General features: G+C 44.4%; 1 protein-coding gene and 1 pseudogene across 1 annotated transcript in view; one reads left to right on the forward strand and one right to left on the reverse strand.

Annotated features, from left to right (window-relative positions):
- LOC126175740 (E3 ubiquitin-protein ligase HECW2-like) overlaps positions 1 to 24,130 on the reverse strand; it is a 192,651-nt gene that overhangs the window by 123,382 nt on the left and 45,139 nt on the right. The gene's annotated exons all lie outside the window — the stretch shown is intronic.
- Positions 6,160 to 6,277, forward strand: LOC126177768 (5S ribosomal RNA; annotated as a pseudogene).

The raw sequence follows: 24,130 nt of genomic DNA on the forward strand, positions 1-24,130 counted from the left end.
AATCAGTGTGTGCTGACAGGGACTCGAACCTGGAATCTTTACCTTACGAGGGGAATGGCTCTGCCAACTGAACTATTTAGAGACGAAACGCTCTCACAGCTTCACTTTCGCCAGTACTGTCTCCCACCTACCAGATTTCACAAAAGTTCTCCTCCATATCGAGAGGGACTAGCACGTGTGGAAGAGAGGGCATGGCGGAGAAATGAGTTAGCCTCAGCTTAGGGGTTTCTAGACTCAATTTTCACTCTGCAGTAGAGTAGGAAGATTCAGATCAGCGTAAACTCCACTGCAGAATGGAAATTCAATCCAGAAACACTCTCCTAACCTGGGGCTTTCAGATCAGCGCACATCCTCAGTTCAACCTGAGCGATAAATTTTCGTATGGAGTCACAATCGTGCGCAACTGTCTAAACTAAGATGTTTTCACGATTTTCTACTGTTTTGTTTTCTTCTGGATGCACTACTGAAGTTTCGTCTTTTGTGCCCATTTTCAATCGGCCCATTACTTTCACTTCGTACTGTGGCTGGCCTACCATGTAAATGACATTAACATGACAATCGCTATATAGCCAAATAATTAATATGATATTCTTGGCGTGTACTACGACATGCAGTGTAATTAATTTCGAAAAGAAAATAATGAATCACTTGAAAATGGCTTAAATGCCGAAACTCCATCTAGTAGATAGTAAAATAAAAGTCAAATAGTGCAAGCATTGTCGTTTAGTCGACCAATGATAAAGGCTATGTAGCAATACGACTGCTCTCTAAAGATGTTCCAAAGTCCGACGAGAATACGGGAAAACGTAAATAACGAAGTTACCTCAGCGTATCTTCCATATCTTCATATAGGGTACCACAGCCATATATTTGTTATGTGAAGGCGACATTTTTCCAATCAGGCGCTACTATTTACTAAGATTTCTTTTTAGTCACACAAACAGTTTCGGTTTCTAAGGCCATTTTCAAACGTTTACATATTCTACTGTTAACACGGGAGGCTAAGTGGTTCAAATGGCTCTGAGCACTATGGGACTTAACTTCTGAGGTCATCAGTCCCCTATAACTTAGAACTACTTAAACCTAACCTAAGGATATCACACACATCCATGCCCGAAGCAAGATTCGAACCTGCGGCCGTAGCGGTGGTGCGGTTCCAGACTGTAACGCCTAGAACCGCTCGGCCACGACGGCGGGCCGGGAGGCTAAAATCAGCTGCTATAGTACGAGTACATATTATGAAATAGCACGTAACAACGTAAACAAACCAAGGTACCGCAGGCGTGAAAGTAGCAGCGAACTCATATGAACTGCTCTCTTTCGTGCAGGCTACAAGCTGACGCTCGAGAAACCTATCGGGCTAGCACAAACGATTCACGCGTTACATTTAAACGTGGCAGCTAAAATAAGTTTCCGAAATTCGATTTTTTCCCTCCGTAAGTTAGGTCACATATAAAGTCGTGCAACATTTTGTAAACTTGGAACACACAAACTACTTTCGAATGAGTAAAGACACACCTAGTCTCGTGTACAAAATTAGCAAGTGATTTGTCGCCAACCGTTGTTTTGAGTACAAGAGCCTTTGCAACTAAAAGAGAGAGTGAGTTTACAATTTAGCCAGCTACGCTTACTTATTGCTTTGAAGTTTAATTTGCTATTGAAACAGATGTGTCATCATTCACATAAATCTTTCCGGCTATTAAAAATTAAATGCGCTTTTCTTCGTTTAAATAAAGGAAATGAGTAGCTTCCTGGTCAGTCCAGGAATTATTGTTCTCCTCCACCTTACAGGAAATCACTTTGCCCTCATTAACAGACGTTTAAAAAGAAAGCAAATAGCAGCCTGACGACCCAGTTACTACTAAAATTTCTTATAGCGAAAATTTATAGTGGGAGTTGAAACTAGCACCCAAAACCGCATTCCCGAACCTGATATTGGAGTGTCAACATGACCAACGAAAATCGATGTTGGAAAATCGGTTCACAGAAACTTGGATTTGGGAAGGAAGAAATGAAAATTACGGCTTAAAGTTACATCGACATCAAAGTCGTTAGATACGGAGCACAAGTTCGGAATAATTAAAGGTCGGTCGTGCCTTTTCAATGGAACCACCCCAGCATTTGCATGGAGCAGTTTAGGGAAATCACTGGAAACCTAAATCAGAATGGTCGAACGCGGATATGAACCGTCGTTTTCCCGAATGCAAGTCCAGTGCTCACCATTGCGCCATCTCTCTCAGTTGTATATGTGAGACCATGTAGACGTAACGATGTATATATTGCGACAGACACAAACAGAGATACGTTGGTGATACAGCAGTTTGGTGAATATTTTGGGAGACATTGCAAACATCTGTTACACAAGGGTAAGCCAACAATTAAGCTCAATGTTGACTTAACTCTTCTTACAGTGTTCATACCGACTTTTGGCCTGTTACGTTATGCTGTTGTGGTCCTGCTATGAAAGTTTGATCCTACTTCCTGTATTTGTCTTCCTTTTGCTGTAGATAGAATATGGCTGATCACTAGAAGTTTGCACCAAAGAGGAACAACGAGCAGTGACACGGTTTTTGTGGTCGGAAGATGCATCGGGGACCGCAGTTCATTAAAACACACAGGTGCTACGCATGAGGAAGGAGCCGGGCAACAATCGACGGCCACAAACGATGACAACATTGAGCGGACACGTGATGTCAGTTCTGGCAGACGGACGAATGACTGCTGATGAAGTGACACAGCGTCTGTAAATTAGTCATGGCTTTGCCTACGAAATAATCCACAACAGACTTGGGTTTCATAAAATCTGTGCAAGATGGGTCCCGAAACAACTCACGATGTTGCATAAACGAACGCGCTTGGACATCTGCCAAAAACATATCGATCGGTACGGTAACGAACGTGACGGCTTCTTAGACAGAATCATCACTGGTGAGGAACCATGAGTCCACGACGAACCGGAGAGTAAACGGTAGGGTACGGAATGGGAACATCCACAATCGCTCTACAGGAAAAAGTGTTGTGACTTGGCAAGACAGCCAAGTCACTATGCGAGGATGCCGAAATGCACGCGCTTAGCTCACGCAGGCTTGCGTGAGGTCTGGAACAGTGTAAAGTAGTTAATATAGCAAATAAAGTACGTAGTTGATGTAATACTTAACTTTAATCCACAATTGGTGAACATTGCTCTTACATTATATAATCTCAATATAACTGGTCATGGCGCCTTGCTAGGTCGTAGCAAATGACGTAGCTGAAGGTTATGCTAACTATCCTCTCGGCAAATGAGAGCGTATTTGTCAGTGTAGCTTCGCTAGCAACGTCGGCTGTACAACTGGGGCGAGTGCTAGGACGTCTCTTTAGACCTGCCGTGTGGCGGCGCTCGGTCTGCAATCACTGACAGTGGCGACACGCGGGTCCGTCGTATACTAGCGGACCGCGGCCGATTTAAACGCTACCACCTAGCAAGTGTGGTGTCTGGCGGTGACACCACAAAAAGTTCAGAACCCACCCATCAGTGAAAAAACTGTGCTTACCGTTTTCTGGGACGTACTGGAACATCATCAGCAAAGTGACACAACAATAAACAATGCTCGCTGACAGGCTAATGCCTGAAGTTCGAAGTAAACGCCGAGGACTACTGTCGAAAGGTGCTGCCGCACAACGACGCCCGTTCACATGGATTGTCCCCGCTGTTGAAACGCTCCGGTAACTCAAGTCTAAAGTAATGGCTCGTGCTCCGTCTAGTCCTACCACATGTTTGGTCCACTCTAAGAGGTTTAAGGGACTGTCAATTCACCTCGGGCCAAGAAGTGAAGGACGCGGTCCATGCGTGACTCGCTGCTTAGCTGAAAGCCCTCCTATCTCAGGGCATCAGGAATCCTATTTGTATTGCAATAAGAAATTATAGCTACATTGCGGATAATTTTTGGCTTACCCTCGCATATTTTTGTGCGGTTGGAAAGACAGCATCCGCTGTATTTATGGGTCTTTATTTGCGATCGACTTCGGTGTTACATTACACCATCTTCATAACAGTCTATGATACCTGGTGATCATGTGGGTGGCGGGAGATTATCATTACACATTTCAGGATGATGCAGAAAGATATATTCCGTTATGCTGAACCTTTTTTCCTGTTTGCGGTGTGAACGGCGACAGCACATCAAATAGACTAGTCTCGTTCAGCCTATTTTATGTGCTACCGCCATTGCCGCGCGGGATTAGCCGAGCGGTCTAGGCGCTGCAGTCATGGACTGTGCGGCTGATCCCGACGGAGGTTCGAGTCCTCCCTCGGGCATGGGCGTGTTTGTTCATCCTTAGGATAATTTAGGTTAAGTAGTGTGTAAGCTTAGGGACTGATGAACTTAGCAGTTAAGTCCCATAAGATTTCACACACATTTGAACATTTTTTGCTACCGCCATTCACATTCAAATGGTTCAAATGACTCTGAGTACTATGGGAATTAACAAATGGTTTAATGTGTGTGAAATCTTATGGGACTTAACTGCTACGGTCGTCAGTCCCTAAGCTTACACACTACTTAACCTAAATTATCCTAAGGACAAACACACACACCCATGCCCGAGGGAGGACTCGAACCTCCGCTGGGACTAGCCTCACAGTCCATGACTGCAGCGCCTAAGACCGCTCGGCTAATCCCGCGCGCTGGGACTTAACATCTGAGGTCATCAGTCCCTTAGAACTTAGAACTACTTAAACCTAACTAACCTAAGGACATCACACACATCCATGCCCGAGGCAGGATTCGAACCTGTGACCGTAGCGGTCGCGCGGTTCCAGACTGAAGCGTCTAGAAACGCTCGGCCACACCGGCCGGCGCCATTCACATTACAAGCAGGACAATAGGTTCAGCTTAATGGAATAGATCTTTTAGTACCGTCTACGAGATGTATTGTGGTGATAACCTAGTATCATAGAGGGGTCTGAAGATGGTAATGTAACACCGAAGTCGACTGCAAATAAATAATATTGGCCTGGTGCGAATAGGGCTCGCGCATGGATGGTTCCGTACAAACTTAACTACATGTATAGACAATTCATATAACTTCCATGGTACTCGAAGGAGCTGTAGAAGGTAAAAACTGTAGAGAAAGACAGAGACTGGAATGCACCCATCAAATAACTGAGGACGTAGATAACCAGTACTACCCTAAGTTGAAAGAAATGGCACAGGAAAGGACAGTTCATCCATTCTGGAGTCGAGGATACTGAAATTTTTTTCCTGTTATCGACGTTGATATTGGAAAGATATCGATCCAAGGGGTCCACAGAGTTTCAAGGATGTTTTGATTTTAAGTTTGAAGTCGGTTAACAAATGACAAAAAAAAAAATTTTTTTTTCGTGATACGTAATTACGAGTTAACGATTTACTGGTGTTTTTCCTCACTTGTACTGTAGAACGTTGCTTTTGCCAAATTTTATGATTCTAGGTCAACGGTCAGTAGGCCTACCATATAGGTTTTAACGAGTAAGTTTGCGAGTATCAAAATGTGTGACATATTTGGCCGTATCTTTTCATTGCACTAACTAAGAAGTTTCCATTTTTACAGCGGTTGGCGACTGTAGATCTTAGTATGTGACATAAATTTCAACACGTCAATCTGGTTCTGAGAAAGAGGGGTCTAACAGACGGAGGGACAGACAGATAAAAAAAAGTTTTTTTCGTGTGTTGTAATTATAAATTCACAATTTTCGGATTTTTCCTTTATTTGTATAATAGAACATTGCTTCTCGCTAGATTTCGTAATTCTAGGTCAACGAGAAGTACTCTATAGCTTCTGACGAGTGATTTTGCCAGCATCAAAATGTGTGACATAGATGACCGTATCTTTTGGCTGCTTTTACTTGGAAGCTAACGTTCATTATACCGCCAAGGAACCATATACCTCAGTAAGTGACATAATTTTCAGCTTGATACGTCTTTCCATTATTTGTGCAGGGAAATCTTGCTTCCTGCCAATTTTCACAATTCTAGGTCATCGAAAGTATTCGGTGGGTTTTCATAAGTGAGTTTGCGAATATGAAAATGACATAAATGGCAGTATCTTTTGACTTCATTGACTTAAAATCTTCACTTTCTTAAGAGACCGTATACTTGAATATGTGACACAAATTTCCATCTGATAATTGCACTCTTTGGCAACGGCCTTGCCGCAGTGGTTACACCGGTTCCCGTGAGATCACCGAAGTTAAGCGCTGTCCGGCGTGGTCGGCACTTGGATGGGTGACCATCCAGGCAGCCATGCGCTGTTGCCATTTTTCGAGGTGCGCTCAGCCTCGCGATGCCAATTGAGGAGCTACTCGACCGAATAGTAGCGGCTTCGGTCAAGAATACCATCTTACGACCGGGAGAGCGGTGTGCTGACCCCACGCCCCTCCTATCCGCATCCTCCACCGAGGATGACACGGCGGTCGGATGGTCCCGGTAGGCCACTCGTGGCCTGAAGACGGAGTGCTTGTACTCTTTACTGAGAGAAACGGTTTTGAACAGTCGGAAAGACAGACAGGCAGGCAGACACACAGAAAAATGATCCTATAAAGCCTTTCCTTTTTACCGGTTAAGGTACGGAATCCCTAAGAGACCTATAAATATGGGTGTCATCCATGCTACATAAAAATCGAAAAACAAGACTAGGCATTTCTGATGGAATGGTAGCGTCTCATCTGTAAAGGGGCGAGTAAGAAAACAACCGTGCCCCTGCAGATGGAAGCCTGACTTCAAGGCAGCTTCGATTGTTGTAAGATTTGTGGTTGGCCGGAACGGAGGTAGTGGTGGCGGCGGGAGGTACAGCATAATCCCGTTGCGGAGAGACGCCCCTCCCACGAGACCAGCGTCCGGCGCGAAGCGTCGGCCTTGGGTTCGCACGGCTCCTCTCGCCGGGATTGTAAAGCGTACTCGCGATTCCGTTAGCCGCGCCGAGACAATGGTCCGGGGAGGATGCGGCGCGCGTGCCGCGGCGCCTCTCTGGCCGGCAGCTACCGCGCATGCGCACGCGCTCTGCTTACGCAACGCGTTGCGGCGTCCGGTCGGACGTCGGTGGCGGCGGCGGCGTCGGCGGCGGCTAGGAGGACGCGACTTTCCAAACTCTTCCAGAGCGGAGGAAAGGCCGCACCCCCGCGCTGGAACAAAGCACCGCTCCTCCAGGGGGTCGCCGAAGGTCAGAGACTGAAAAGCGGCCGTTACAACCCCGGAGCAGATACAAAGCAGCGATGGGCGGGGCCCAACGACGCCGTCCATCAGACGAGGAACTACGTGCTCCGCCAAGCCAGCTCATCTTCACTCAGAGCGACGCGTGACCCTACAAAACGTCGCCTGTAGTCTCCAACAACTTACGTACTTGTTGCCTTATTGCTTTCTCTCCACGCCGTCCCAGCACCGCCACACATCCGGAAACAGAAACCAGCCGTGTTCTACACTACTGGCGATTAAAATTGCTGCACAAAGAAGAAATGCAGATGATAAACGGGTATTCATTGGACAAATATATTATACTAGAACTGACGTGTGATTACATTTTCACGCAATTTGGGTGCATAGATCCTGAGAAATCAGTACCCAGAACAACCACCTCTGGCCGTACTAAATGCCTTGATACGCCTGGGCATTGAGTCAAACAGAGCTTGGATGGCGTGTACAGGTACAGCTGCCGATGCAGCTTCAACACGATACCACAGTTCATCAAGAGTAGTGACTGGCGTATTGTGACGAGCCAGTTGCTCGGCCACCATTGATCAGACGTTTTCAATTGGTGAGAGATCTGGAGATTGTGCTGGCCAGGGCAGCGGTCGAACATTTTCTGTATCCAGAAAGGCCCGTACAAGACCTGCAACATGCGGTCGTGCATTATCCTGCTGAAATGTAGAGTTTCGCAGGAATCGAATAAAGGGTAAAGCCACGGATCGTAACACATCTGAAATGTAATGTCCACTGTTCAATGTGCTGTCAGTGCGAACAACCGAGATGTGTAACCAATGGCACCCTATACCATCACGCCGGGTGATACGCCCCAGTATGGCGATGACGAATACACGCTTCCAATGTCCGTTCACCGCGATGTCGCCAAACACGGATGCGACCATCAAGATGCTGTAAACCGAATCTGGATTGATCCGAAAAAATGACGTTTTGCCATTCGTGCACCCAGGTTCGTCGTTGAGTACACCATCGCAGGCGCTCCTGTCTGTGATGCAGTGTCAAGGGTAACCGCAGCCATGGTCTCCGAGCTGATAGTCCATGCTGCTGCAAACGTCTTCGAACTGTTCGTACAGATGGTTGTTGTCTTGCAAACGTCCCCATCTGTTAACAGTCATTGGATCTCCACCAACGCGAGCAGCAATGTCGCGATATGATAAACCGCAATCGCGATAAGCTACAATCCGACCTTTATCAAAGACGGAAACGTGATGGTGCGCATTTCTCCTCCTTACACGAGGCATCACAACAACGTTTCACCAGGCAACGCCGGTCAACTGCTGTTTGTGTATGAGAAATCGGTTGGAAACTTTCCTCATGTCAGCACGTTGTAGGTGTAGCCACCGTCACCAACCTTGTGTGAATGCTCTGAAAAGCTAATAATTTGCATATCACAGCATCTTCTTCCTGTCGGTTAAATTTCGCGTCTGTAGCACGTCATCTTCGTGGTGTAGCAATTTTAATGGCCAGTAGTGTATTTCGGCGATGGGTGTTATAAGGTGTACATCAAGTTCGAACACACTCCAGACACTTGTAGAAATGTAGTTAACCCACGACAGACGTGACTTAAAATACTCTCTGGAGTATTGCTTGACAGTCTGGGACCAATAAAGTAACTACAGTATGGCAGCTAGGGCATGTGTCCTGGTCGCCGTTTCCGGAAAGGCGCAGTTTTGCGAAAGGCTAGAAAGAATGAAGAAGGACAAAGGAAAAGGGGAAGAGGAAGGGGGAAGTAGACTAAGGAGAAGGGGAGAGAAAGATGTACTGGAGCCGGCCGGAGTGGCCGTGCGGTTCTAGGCGCTACAGTCTGGAACCGAGTGACCGCTACGGTCGTAGGTTCGAATCCTGCCTCGGGCATGGATGTGTGTGATGTCCTTAGGTTAGTTAGGTTTAAGTAGTTCTAAGTTCTAGGGGACTGATGACCACAGCAGTTAAGTCCCATAGTGCTCAGAGCCATTTGAACCATTTTTGATGTATTGGAAGGGGACAATAAGGAGATTTTGTACTGGACTGTGTTGAGCTGCAGTTCCATAAGATCTACCTTGCCCTGGACGTAGACTCGTATTTCTGTTGTCTATCCTTGCGCCAGGAGGTCTGGGGGACAACGCCCGTACACTACCTATCGCTTGCGCCTTTGTCCCGCATTGTGCGCGGGGTTGGCGTGGTTAATTCGTATTTGGCATGTTAATGTGAAGGGGTGGCCGGAAGCCCTTCCTGCCGCCACCCCGTACCCCCTGGGACGTAATTAGAGTACCCCATCTGTCTGCGTGTAGTGTAAATCATGGAAAAGTGCGGATGTGTTTCAAATGTCTGTGATTCGTGTAACTGAGGCGGGACGTGGGGACCAGCCCGCTATTCACCTAGAGGGATGTGGAAAACCGCCTAAAAACCACATCCAGGCTGGACGGCACACCGGCCCTCGTCGTTAATCCGGCGGGCGGATTCGATCCGGGGCGCGGCTATCCGAGTCCAGGAAGCAGCGCATTAGAGCTCTCGGCTAACCTGGAGGGTCGACAACGCCCGTACACTACTGTAAGATAATGAAACACCTACAGCCGTCCTTATGTTATCATTAATTGTGTAGCTGCCAGATTCGGCGCTTCAATGCACCATCTGCAGGGCTTAGTTGATGTTGAAGGAGATATCACAATCGGAGATGATGCTGTTGCCTATACCAAAGTAGCAACGCCAGAAGATAGAAAGAATTTGCAGAACGACCTGCAAAGAATTGATGAATGGTGCAGACTCTTGCAGTTGACCCTGAATGTAAATAAATGTAACATATTGCGCATACATAGGAAAAGAAATCCACTACTGTACAGCTACACTATTGATGACAAACAGCTGGAGACGGCGTCTGCCGTAAAATATCTTGGGGTAACTGTCCAGAGCGACCTTAAGTGGAATGACTACATAAAACAGATAGTGAGAAAAGCAAACACCAGACTCAGATTCATCGGAAGAATCTTAAGGAAATGTAATTTATCCACGAAAGAAGTGGCTTATTAAGGCGCTTGTTCGCCCGATTATTGAGTATTGTTCATCCATCTGAGATCCCTATCAGGTATGACTGATAGAGGAGATAGAGAAGGTCCAACGAACAGCAGCGCGTTTCGTCACGGGATCAACGCTGGTCCTTTCACACGTGTTTCGAAGCACACAACTGAGCATTCATTGGTGAACTTTGGGCTCCCCAGCAGACATACCCTAAATACGATTATTCCCATGTTGTCCAAACGATTCCAATGGGGATGGAATCATCGACGTTAGACTGTGGAAGACTGGAAACAGGTCGCCTGGGCGAATGAACCAGTTTCTTGTTCCAGCAGGTCGATGTTCGTGTTCCTAGGTTTCCATCGGACTTGCAGTAGTGATCGAAAGCACGATGTACGTGAACGTGAAGCTACCTGTGTCCCTTCATGCGTGATGTATTCCCCTAGAACGGTGGCATTTCCTAACAGAATAACCGTCTGTGTCTCACAGCCAGAATCGTGCTAGTGAGTTGAGGAGCCTGTTAGCCAACTCACGTTGATGAATGACCAAATTCGCCTGATCTTAACACGATGAAGCACATCTGGGACGCTATCGAGCGACAACTCAGCGCCCAAAAATGCGTGACCCGTGCGGAGACGTCTGATGTCATTTACCTCCAGAAATCTACCAAGGACTTGTCGAATCCATGCCACGCAGAATCGCTATTGTATTACATTCCAAAAGTAGACTATCACTCTATTAAGCAGCTGGTCATAATGTTTTGGTTCATCAGCGTACACCTTGCGAGATGACCACGACAGAGAAATCAGAGTACTTAGGATTCCCGATAGTTGTTCGTCTCCCGCACCACCTGCAGACGGAAAAAGAAAGAAGTGATCTCCACTACGCACCGTAAGGTTGCTTGTGGAGTACAGATGTAGACGTGAGGAGGGGTGGGAGCATCCATTTCCGATTCCTACACACGATCATGTTACTGGCGCCTGTAGCAGCGTAAGACCAGTTTTTGTTGGCCCCTCATTTGTAATTGGAGGCTGACCATGTATGGTATGTCGCCCGTATGGACAGTGCCAGGACACTCGACAAGTGAAGCCGGACTGGCGCCAAGCTGGCTTCGTGCGAGGAATCAATAAGCAGGTGCTACTTGCCAGTAAATGACTCATTCCAGTACGAGGCAATGGCAAGTGGAAGTGGCTTGCACACGCAAAGTGATCTGACGTCGTTAAGTTCGAACGCTGTAACAGATAACCTTACGGTCAATTCGAGTATACGAGATTTTATCCGCATTCTTTTGTTTTAATGAGGATAAGGGCGCTGATAACCTCGCCGTTGGGAGCCCATAAGATCCACCCACACACTCAGTTCACCTTATGACATCTGTTCGATACGCCATGACTGCTGAAGAATTTTAATCGTCCGTGTGGTCTGGAAAGGACACCACATTGCCTCGTGAGGACCTTGAAACCACAAGGGGCGACATTGCGACTGGAAGTGCCGTAAAAGCTTCCACTAGACTTGGGGTTCACGTGCCAGTTTTATCGTCGACCACCCGATTACTGGGCGATAACCGGTTATTTACTTACTCTAATCTTTTATTAAACTGGTAATTTCATAAAATCTATCTACTAAAAAAGTTATTTTATTTACATGTCTTATGTATTTGTTCTATTCAACTAAAAGTAGGCATCCTTTGGACTGTCGCCAATTAGCTTAATGACCTAGATAACTATCCATTCGAGTATTTTCAGATGTCACATCTTTCCCCACCTCCAAGCCCTCACATAGGGATTCTACAAATTTCATACCCCCCCCCCCCCGGGCATTTTTATCAATATATTTTTAGTTTTTCTCGTCTCTTGTAGGTTTCCAGGGTATTGGGCGCCAACTTCAATTCTTCGTATTCCGTTGTTTCTCCATCCTTTCCTCTCCTCAATTCATTTTGAACCTGTTTTCTTGTCTTTCCTGCATTGCTATATTTCTATCTGTAATATTTGTAAAACCGGCGCTATACGACTGACTGCTGCTACACGCCTTTTTTTATTATTTATTTTAGGCCTGCATTGGACCACTCTAGTCAATTATACAAAGGTTTATACAAAAAGTTGTTATTATTCAATAACACGATTCAGTTCAATAATAATTCAATAGTACAATTCAATAACACATGGGTGATACAAAGGATTATTATAATTTATTATTGTACAAAGAGTTTTTTGTTCTTCTGTCTGCCCAATATTTCTTCATTCTTCCAGAATTTTTTTTCCTTTCTCAGTTTGAGGTCATCCTGCCTTTAGTTCCTTTATTAATTTCTTCTGTAGTCTGGTTTGCGTGTCTTGTAATATTTTGGGGTTATCTGTTTTGTTTCCTACGTTACTGTAATTTGGAGTTCTCTCATATCTTCCTTAATTTCTGTAATCCATTCCCCTTTCTCTTAACTTATTTTAATATGCGATTTAATCTTTTCTTCGCAACCAGGTGAAAAACCAGGTAAATTCTTCGAAAGTCTGATGATGGAACTTTCGCTCCAAAAAACGTATACGAAATCAAATCTAAAAGGCTGAAATACAGTCAACATAAAATATCTGTCTCTTGCTGATCTGTGTGCCACTTGAAATGATTAAAAATTCGATGAAAAAGTTTATTTCCTGACACAATAATAACAGAACCAGTACGTGCACGCGTCGATCGTCCATTGCACTCAGTAGCGCTGGAAGCAGAAAAATGGAGGCTCCAAAAGAAGACCAAAGGAGTGTAGTGCCTTTTCTGACAGAGGAAGGAGTGCGTGGAACGAAAATCCATCAAAGAATTGCACAAGTGCACGAAAAGCACTGCATGTCCGTTGCAACGGTCAGCCGGCCGAAGTGGCCGTGCGGTTAAAGGCGCTGCAGTCTGGAACCGCAAGACCGCTACGGTCGCAGGTTCGAATCCTGCCTCAGGCATTGATGTTTGTGATGTCCTTAGGTTAGTTAGGTTTAACTAGTTCTAAGTTCTAGGGGACTAATGACCTCAGCAGTTGAGTCCCATAGTGCTCAGAGCCATTTGAACCATTTTTTTTTTGCAACGGTCAAGGCGTGGCGCAAGCAATTCAGGGAAGAACCAGTGTCTTTGGCCGATGACGGAAAAACTAGATCAGCACACGGCATTAACGATATTACTAACCAGCAGGTGGGTGCCCTCATTATTGAAGACCAGCGAGTGGCGAGTTACCATTGCCCCAACGAATGAGCGTCGGAACGGCAACGGACATAGAGTGTTCTCCAAACACTTGTGCCATTCCTCGACGAATTTCCTTTCCACGCACTCCTTTCGCTGTTATGAAACGCACTACGCCCATTTGCTCTTCTTTTGAAGCTTCCATTTCTCTGTTTTCATCACTACTGAGTGCAATGGACGGTCGACAAGTACACGTGATTGATCCATCGTCACGTGGATGTGCGTGTTTCCCTCTAGCGGCGAGTATGGAAGTCTCAGCGGTCTTACAGGGACCGCGCCTGCTTCCGTAGACAATGTCAGTACGATCCATTCAGCGGTTTTCATTTTACAGCCTCTGCCACGTTTCTTTTTCAATGGCGCTAATAACAGTTCAGAACACTAAATACGTTTTCTATGTCCTACGTAACGTTTTATAAAGGTTTTTATTCTTTTTTCATTTTTATCTAAAAATATTTGAAAAGATGAACGTAACTGAATCAAAATCAAAAATATGCGTGAAATCTTATGGGACTTAACTGCTAACGTCATCAGTCCCTAAGCTTACACACTACTTAACCTAAATCATCCTATGGACAAACACACACACCCATGCCCGAGGGAGGACTCGAACCTCCGCCGGGACCAGCCGCACACTCCATGACTGAAGCGCCTTAGACAGCCCGGCTAATCCCGCACGGCGTAACGGAATCAATAAATAAGTAAATAAACAAATAAAATATACTGTCTCAAAAGAAAGAAACTGTGGCGACAAGAGACCCTAAGCACCCCTAGAGGTGGGGTGGGAACTCTGGAACTCATGGAGCACATTTACTTCAGACTACTGTCTAGTACTGCAAGAAGCTACGAAACTGTGCCCTTTGATACACAACATTTCTGTGAACACGCGTAGGCCAGTAGTTCGAAGGCCGGCCGTTGTGACCGAGCTGTTCTAGGCGCTTCAGTCCGAAACCGCGCTGCTGGTACGGTCGCAGGTTCGAATCCTGCCTCGGGTATGGATGCGTGTGATGTCCTTAGGTTAGTTACGTTTAAGTAGTTCTAAGTCTAGGGGACTGATGACCTCAGATGTTAAGTCCCATAGTGCTCAGAGCCATTTGAACTAGTTCGAGTAATGCACACGGTTACTATGTCGGAGAAGTCGTCGAGTGACATTAATTTGGTGGCGAACGTCTTTTCTTCATTTATTCAAGGAGCAATAAACGCGCCGGCAGCCAAAGTTATAAAAGAGTTACTTATTACTCGCGCAAACAATGTTGACACTCGGCGCGATGGCTGATGGGTGCAACTGTAAATGGGAAATGCCTTTACGGTCGCTCCCATAAGCCACCGCGCCGAGCGTCAACTTCGCGCGTGTAATACACACCTCTTGTAACAGAACTTAAATATGTATTGTAATTTGACATAAGCGTGTAATAGCAAATATCGCTGAAATGTAAATACCTATCACTGAATGAGAGGACGCAGGTGTTACGGGTGCAGCTGGGAACAAATACCTCTTTGACAATCCAAATTTCGGCGGTTGTCTGTTGTTTCCCTCCATAAGTTAAGGCAAATTCCAGGGCGGAAATATGGTTACTTTGAAAAGACCATGCGATAGCCTTCACAGCTTCCACTGCTTCGACGTTCGACAGTCATCTTTCCGTTCTGATACCCGTTTTAGATTATATGTATTCTATTCAGAGACCATTTAGGGAGACAGTTTGAAGCCCATATCTTTGCTATGACACCCCTTTCAGCTGTTACTTTGCAACTTGGTAGCACGGTTTCCTCAGTGTTTTAATGGCCATCACCAACGACAGGACGTTTCTGTCAAAAACTTCTGTTTGTGGTTGTTTCATTACCAGCTCAGTAGAAGAGGTGAGCTGTTACATGTAATTATGGTGTTCCTAGTCTTTGTTGAAAGCTTTCAACACCTGCTTTATTATTGTTGTGGACGCTTCATTCGTACGACTTGAATAGAATATATGATCAACCTTAACATTATCTAAAGAAAGAGAGATTTTATACGTATATGAAGCGGGATTATTTATTTACGGAATGGAAGGATAGACTCCAGACATGAACAATTATCCGTCTTGTTTGCGTCTATAGAGACATGGACGTCGACAGGATATTAAACCCTGTCTTCCATTCATAATAAACATTATTTCAAACTCACTGAAAATAAAGTACAAATATACAAAATTATAAATAGAGAGGTAAATAAGCTAACAATGTAAGATTGATTCACACCATCCATGACGATCAATTTATTGCATATGGAAGTCGTCTGTCAGAAACGTGTCAATCAAACTAGTGAGAAAACGAAACTAGTTGACGGGAACCAGCGTGAGACTATTTTAGATGTTTTACTTTCTGCTACCGAACTGGGTAATATCAACGTAAGCTTGGCTAGAGATTTAATTCCACTTACGTAATCATACAATTGTACACTCCTGGAAATTGAAATAAGAACACCGTGAATTCATTGTCCCAGGAAGGGGAAACTTTATTGACACATTCCTGGGGTCAGATACATCACATGATCACACTGACAGAACCACAGGCACATAGACACAGGCAACAGAGCATGCACAATGTCGGCACTAGTACAGTGTATATCCACCTTTCGCAGCAATGCAGGCTGCTATTCTCCCATGGAGACGATCGTAGAGATGCTGGATGTAGTCCTGTGGAACGGCTTGCCATGCCATTTCCACCTGGCGCCTCAGTTGGACCAGCGTTCGTGCTGGACGTGCAGACCGCGTGAGACGACGCTTCATCCAGTCCCAAACATACTCAATGGGGGACAGATCCGGAGATCTTGCTGGCCAGGGTAGTTGACTTACACCTTCTAGAGCACGTTGGGTGGCACGGGATACATGCGGACGTGCATTGTCCTGTTGGAACAGCAAGTTCCCTTGCCGGTCTAGGAATGGTAGAACGATGGGTTCGATGACGGTTTGGATGTACCGTGCACTATTCAGTGTCCCCTCGACGATCACCAGTGGTGTACGGCCAGTGTAGGAGATCGCTCCCCACACCATGATGCCGGGTGTTGGCACTGTGTGCCTCGGTCGTATGCAGTCCTGATTGTGGCGCTCACCTGCACGGCGTCAAACACGCATACGACCATCATTGGCACCAAGGCAGAAGCGACTCTCATCGCTGAAGACGACACGTCTCCATTCGTCCCTCCATTCACGCCTGTCGCGACACCACTGGAGGCGGGCTGCACGATGTTGGGGCGTGAGCGGAAGACGGCCTAACGGTGTGCGGGACCGTAGCCCAGCTTCATGGAGACGGTTGCGAATGGTCCTCGCCGATACCCCAGGAGCAACAGTGTCCCTAATTTGCTGGGAAGTGGCGGTGCGGTCCCCTACGGCACTGCGTAGGATCCTACGGTCTTGGCGTGCATCCGTGCGTCGCTGCGGTCCGGTCCCAGGTCGACGGGCACGTGCACCTTCCGCCGACCACTGGCGACAACATCGATGTACTGTGGAGACCTCACGCCCCACGTGTTGAGCAATTCGGCGGTACGTCCACCCGGCCTCCCGCATGCCCACTATACGCCCTCGCTCAAAGTCCGTCAACTGCACATACGGTTCACGTCCACGCTGTCGCGGCATGCTACCAGTGTTAAAGACTGCGATGGAGCTCCGTATGCCACGGCAAACTGGCTGACACCGACGGCGGCGGTGCACAAATGCTGCGCAGCTAGCGCCATTCGACGGCCAACACCGCGGTTCCTGGTGTGTCCGCTGTGCCGTGCGTGTGATCATTGCTTGTACAGCCCTCTCGCAGTGTCCGGAGCAAGTATGGTGGATCTGACACAGGTGTCAATGTGTTCTTTTTTCCATTTCCAGGAGTGTATTTAACATCATCCGCGAAGTATATATGGCGCGCGAACTCAATTTCTGTTGAACGCGCACTGTGGTCATCAGCACCCTTTGAAAAACAACAAACTTCTCCAAACGACAGCTCTAGCACAAGCTTAACTTTTTTTAAAAAACAATACCAATAACTGACAGGAAATTTTTGAAACATGCATGCGCAAGAGTAATCTTCCAATTTTCCAGACAAGTCCTGTGCTGAGTTCCAGGTTCTTGCAACCTCCGGCACGAGTTTAAAGCTAGCGCGTCTGGCAGTATGCCTACCCAGACTTTTAACCTTATCAGTAGTTATTAAACACTGATGCTCATTTGGTCAGCGTGACGAGTCGGTGCGGAATTTGCCTGTGGGGACGCGAAACAACGAAAAGTTTCCCACTGTAGCTAGAAAGATTTGAAACACGTGAATTTGATATCCTTCACTTCACAATCAGAACTAACTAATATTCAAGTGAGCCTTTCGTCGATATCGTGAAGCTGAGTGAACTGCATCTCAACCTATCCCACTGTGAAAAAATCTGAAGCAATCGTCAGTAATAAAACATGAGACCTCAGTAGCCAGGACCACGTTCAATCAGAATAACGTAAAAAAAACAATGGTGCAATATTTTGTCGTGTTTTACGCCAAAAGGTGTTTAGTGCTGCAACCTGAAGTGAAATTATGCCTAAAACATCCTTGTCAAACACAGGAACTTCTGGAAAATATGTATGCAGACGACATTTCCAGCAGAAAAGCAGACAAAAGTTGGCATTAACGATGTTTTAAATGAGAAAATGAAAAAACTATGGTAAAATAGGGTATTTACGCATTTTTAGCACCTGCGAAGAGAGATTTTAAACACTTTTTATAATCAAGCTGAGATGTTTCTCAGGGTGATTAGAAACTGACATATTATTTTTATCTATTACTCAGTGTAAAATTCATTTAACGACAAGAGTTTTGGATAGTCTATGAAACTTTGACGCTGATACGTATTCATTCAAAGAAACTGTTAGTATCGGGAATTTGTGCGCGAAGAACACTGTTGTTTACTTACGTATTTACAAAAGAACTTTGTAATGACTAAATACAAATGCCAACAAATAAAAATAATAAAATAATTGTATTTCTATGCCAATATTCGGCAATTTCCAAGGAAGACGCATTTTTTAAAACAGATGATGGGTGCATAGTACTGACAGTTATTAAAATAGATAGCAAATGCTGATACCTGTTATTCGCTCCGATCAATTATTTTTCGAAACATCTGCATTGTACTAGATGAGTAACTGCTCTGTGGCATTTGTTTCTGAAGCGGGATGCTTTTACCGACATGGATATCATCTTTCTTCGAATATTAAAATCGTATACCTTGGGGTATTTATGTGAATGAGCATGGCCTACTGCGCAGTTAGTAAACTGAAATTATCACAAACGCTGTTTGTTTACTTATGACGTTATATTCACTTTAATATTACACTTATTTGTTCTGTATTTATACATCTATTTATCAGTAATAATTAGTTATAACTGTTGCTTCTACGGATGCAAATCGAAATACCTCAAAAGGCGAAAAGTCACTTTTCACAGGTATGTACCATAAAGGTATAATTATGATTGTCATGCTAGTAAGACACGCTTTATGGGTTGGAAAATATCGACGCCTACTGATTGTGAGTAAAGAGTTCATATCTTAGGGTTAACTTCTGTGGCTCTTGCCACCTGTTTATGAGACAAGTGACAGGTAAGTTAGGTAGTATGGGAGTGCGATGCCATTCAGTTCGTTCGTTGTACACAAATTTCGAGCAGTTTTCATCTGCAAATAAGATGTATATATGATAGCCTGATTCGTAGGGCCTCAGCGATCCGTCGCATGCGATATCGAACGCAATCGATCATCGTATCGACCGCGCACACATGTTCGATTTACCAGTTTCAACCAGTACTACGTGCTCCCCAGTATTCGTCTTTGGAGAAATTGTGCTACGGAAATAACTGCTATGTTTAGCTGCTGTTGCAGTTATCTTCGCATCCCCACGAGTACACACAAAAATAAATTTAAAAATGTGGGAATTGTAATTTATCAAAATTGTTTTGAAACACTTTTCTTGTGAACTGTAGGTCACTTTCACAGAATAAGTTACATTGTTTCACTGACGCCACGTAGGTTGTGTACCTCTTTCCAGTGTGCTAATAATTCATTTTTTCACTTATTAGCTCGCAATTCTTTTTTCATTATTTAGCTCCATTGTTTACTTGCTACTATTTACACCATTTGTTTGCAATCTCGACGTGTCTAACATGATGTCAGTAGCAGGACTGCCAATTACCGTAGCTGTTCATATAAATTTTACGAGGGAAAGCTGGTTTATATACAGGGAATAGGGATTTGAGTATAGCTGTGTCACTATAATAAAACTGCCCTAAACATTTAAATTAAAAGATACACTTAGTACTACTGTCTGTCGTTCTGTTTATAAGTTAAAAACTTTAATGTCGGGAGTAATTGTTTGATAAAAAAAGTCCAAAATCAGATGGAGCTCAGTATTGTGTCTGTTAATATAAACTTCCCATTAGTGATACTTCTACAGCATAAGCTTCAAAACACTGGTCACTGCAAAATCATGGGAAAGGGGTGGGGGTATTTATTTGGTAACGTTGCGTTTCTTCATTCTGCCTTTAGCTTCACTTCCCAGACGGGTTCGTGGTGTCTAAAGAACTATAAACTCCAACGTAAAGTTCTTACTCATTGTCACACATTGTTACTAACCAGGCAGCAGCCATATTGCGTGCTCGAATAACGTGTGAGGTCCATCAGATTGCCTTGGATCTCCATGGGAAATGCGACCGATCGCTGCGATTTCCTCCCACCCCTTCAAAACACACACACACGTACGATCTACGAAGCGATCCATCGCTCATGCGGCGGATCGTTGCGATCCGTCGCTCGTGTCTGGGGTATAAAGACGTATCTAGTTAACAGCTATTCACTGGCGATACTATGGAGAGCATTGGCTATTTGCTGCCTCCAAATTGATATGGATCTGTATAGCCAACATCTACAATGTACTGTGAATAAATGCAGCGTTTGGACAACACTTTGTAGTGTTCCGCCATATTAGCGGTACGTTTGAAAGATGTCTGCCTGGCTGTACTAACGATTTAACGACACTGAAAAACGGGTGAGCGTTTGTGGACGACCGTACGCCCGCATCCTAGTCATGTTACTTGGAGTCAATGTACGGTATGTTGGTGATCAAAATATATTTCTGAGTATCTCACTTCATTGATATTTCTACTTAGTGTCATGTATTCATGTTTTGATTTTTTTTTTGATTCTGCGTGACGTAAACTGTAACTCCAACCCAAACATGTGTGGTAAACCACCGCCTTATGCTTGTTTCACGAGCAAGTAACGTCAGTGGTAACCACAGTGATAGACAATATTGTTTCTTTGCTAGTAACATACTTGCAGGTGCATCATTCTGTATCAAGTCTTTTTCGTATATTTCAATTTATTTTCTAAGAAATGTCCATGTCATCTGTTTTTAACGTGAAAAACTGATTTTTCCTAAATGATGATTTCGAAAGACTGTGGTAGTGATCGAGGTGCCCGCGTCGAGAATGAATACAGATAACTTCTGACTCTAGCTTCGTCAGGAAAAGTAACCGTTAATGTCGTTAAGACTACTGACCATCAGGACAAAGGGGGAGGAGTGTGAAGCAGCAGCTGTGCCCGCATAGCCACCATCTGCCGTTGCTTCTGCACCTGCCGCACCACATAACTCCGTACTAAAGTCACACTGCCTCGTAAAATTCGTGCGGTTGATAATTGGTGCCATTTCCTTGAATCTGTACGATCGTTCGCCCCGCCTACCTGGGGAAACAACCCCTTTTTAATGTAAATAACGAGATTCTTTAATGTAACAGACCGTCGATTCCATCAAATCATACGATTTAGAATATTGTGATGCAGCCTAAGAGAACAGAGGAGATACTTTTTCCCAGCAGAGAAAGCTGCAAGGGAGAGGGGATGATTCAGTCTGATGTCAGGACAGTAATAAGTGAATGATACTTCATTCTACAAGCCCCAAGCAGAGATAGTCATATCTGTAAATAATTTGCCCAATTATTTCTCTCATTAGTTAGAAACTTACAGTATAGGCTATTCCAGTCGGACAAATTTAGCTGTCAGAACTCTGCTCGTTTCCTATTCTGTTCCACTTCTTAAACTGCTAGCGTCAATAATTTTCACGTCCAAGAAATTATTAAGTTGGTACAATTTACTTTGCTTCTCGTCACTAAATTAAAGTTATTGGTATTCTTGACTGGAGACATATTGGTATATTTCCTTTGCGAAAAACGAGTTTGTTCATGTTGAGTGTAGGTGGCTAATGAGAGCATGTGGAGTTTAAATAATGTCTTGTGTTGCTAATGAAATTGCCTGGACAGCTGTGTGTGTTAGCACACTGCTTCTGTGATTCGGGGAGGCACACCAGCCTTGATTGAATCTGCCCAGTGGATAAATGTTGGGGACTGATGTGCCATCCAGCCTGAATAAGGTTTTAGGTGTTTTCTCACACACAACTAGGTAAGTACCGTGCTGGTACCCCCATCCCACATCAGCCGCACAATTTGCAGACATTTAGAAAATGTTCGCACACATTCACTTAGGATAACATTAGATGCAGGCAGATGAAGGACACACATTGCTTCCTGGGGAAAAGGGGTGGATGTAGGAAGGATGTTGGGCCACCTTCTACCACTAACATTGTCAAATCCAAAAGTTAACATGCTGACCCCATGAAGACCCAGGATAAAGGCCAGATAAAAGTTGTAGTTTGGGTTACTAATGCTAACGAGAGAGAAGTGAGTGGGAGAATCCCATGCTGGCATGTAGCCTACTACTCTTGAATAGTACCAAAGATACCACCAAGAGCAACATCACCATCCAATGGACTGACGACCATGAACAGTGTCATGTGTCCTTATTTCGTGTGACACTGTTGAGAGATCTGGAATTTAACTCAAGGCAGTGGTGCAAAGTTTGAGGATTAAGAGCTTTAGATCACCATCTCTTCTCCCGTTCCTGACCAAATACTGGTGAAGAACATTTCTTCCATCTCTAAGATTTGAACTGCCTACCTCCTGAGTCAAGCACCACCACTCAGTGTGTGTCAGTGACCTCAGCTACGCAGCTTAAGTTCTTCTGTCGTTAATCTTACTATACAGCAGTCTGAGGTAACATGCTGCAGACAGAAAAAAAAAATTATTGGTTGCACAAAGTAAGGACGTAGGCTATATCTGGTGCCTGTCTACAATTATCATTATGTATAGCTCCAGACACCTTGATAGAGTAACAATATCTTCAAAACATATTTAACTCAAAGTATCTAGCAAGTACCACAATACAGTCTTAATGTAACACAGATGCCATCAAAACAGTAATAGGATATAAGTGGTAATGGTAGTAGTTGTAGTAGCAGCAGCTTTATGTATCCGTAGCTGTATGTATCCGTAGGTTACTTCGACAACAATATTAGGCCTATAGGTTATTTGCTTCACTGTGTCTGCCTGTCAGTTTTTGTAATCCAAGCTAGTCAGTACTGATTCTTGTCATTTACATGCCAGTGACAGTGGTAACTGACCTTAATGGTAACACCTCAAGTGGGTTGTCACAGAGGTTATGACATTAAACCTGCATTCGGAAGAATGGCAATTCAAATCCTCATTCGACAGTCCTGATTTAGGTTTTCTATGGTTTCTCTGAAAAGACACTGCCAACTTCCTTCTCAGATCTGAATTTGTAATCTGACATGACATGTTAAACCCTAATTTTCCTTCCTTCTTAGTGGTAACAGTTTCACCCGAATGTAAATCCTCATGGTCAACTACTGGCACATTGGCCTGTAGAAGACCAGTATTTATCTGGTCCATTTTCAACACACTGACATAGAGTTGAAAGCACGTTGGATAAAGACCACTTTCACACTGAAATACATCATCTAACCTCGCTGTGTTCACGCAAGCAGCCATCAGGAACATGATATCAGGTCAACAACTCCTAAAAATGCCAATGTAGATCTGCTAATGCAACACAAGAAGCTCAGAACATACAATTGCTTCCTTTTTGTTGAGCAATGTCCAGTAAGTTGGAACATTTTTAAACATATACGAGATTGCAATGGTTTTTCACCCATTTTCGTTGTGCCCTATTTAGAATGGACATGACATCAGAGTTCCAGATATTTATAATAACTTCGATGAATGCCACAGCAGATACAAAATAGTCTATTGGAACAGTTTCATAGTGCTCCACTGAATACCAGTGCAACCTCAAGTACAAAACAGCTTTTGGACCAATATGGAATCTGGTCTATGCTTCAAAATTACTGGGGCTCAATCTTCAAGGGGGGCATGGAAATAAAACTCAATAGTGGTACAGGCTACACACTCAGTAATGCATGGAAGAGAGCTCTCGATACAGATAGATTACAGTTTAATAAGAGTTATAAAACAGTGGGGCATGAATTATCATTCATGCTAATACAATTTCCGGTCACAAGAAGCACAACAACCACATTCTCACGGGATTCCCATAATCTCTATGACAATCAATTCAATTCGTGACACAGAAGATTAAGAACATTCTTGAAAGTGTGCATTTTTATTCCCTTCTAGAGTGGTAAGTTTACTGCATATTTCATGCAAGAAATCACAATGAAAGTTCTTATGGTTTAACTTTACACTTCACTTTTTGTCCACAATTAAAGTAGGAAAGATATGGAATGGTAGGGAAAAAGTATGTCTCCTATTTTCCACCTTTTACACTTTCCTCCCACCAAAAGTTTTTCAAATGAGAAAAT

This window comes from Schistocerca cancellata, chromosome 3, assembly GCF_023864275.1.
Source record: "Schistocerca cancellata isolate TAMUIC-IGC-003103 chromosome 3, iqSchCanc2.1, whole genome shotgun sequence".
Lineage (NCBI taxonomy): Eukaryota > Metazoa > Arthropoda > Insecta > Orthoptera > Acrididae > Schistocerca > Schistocerca cancellata.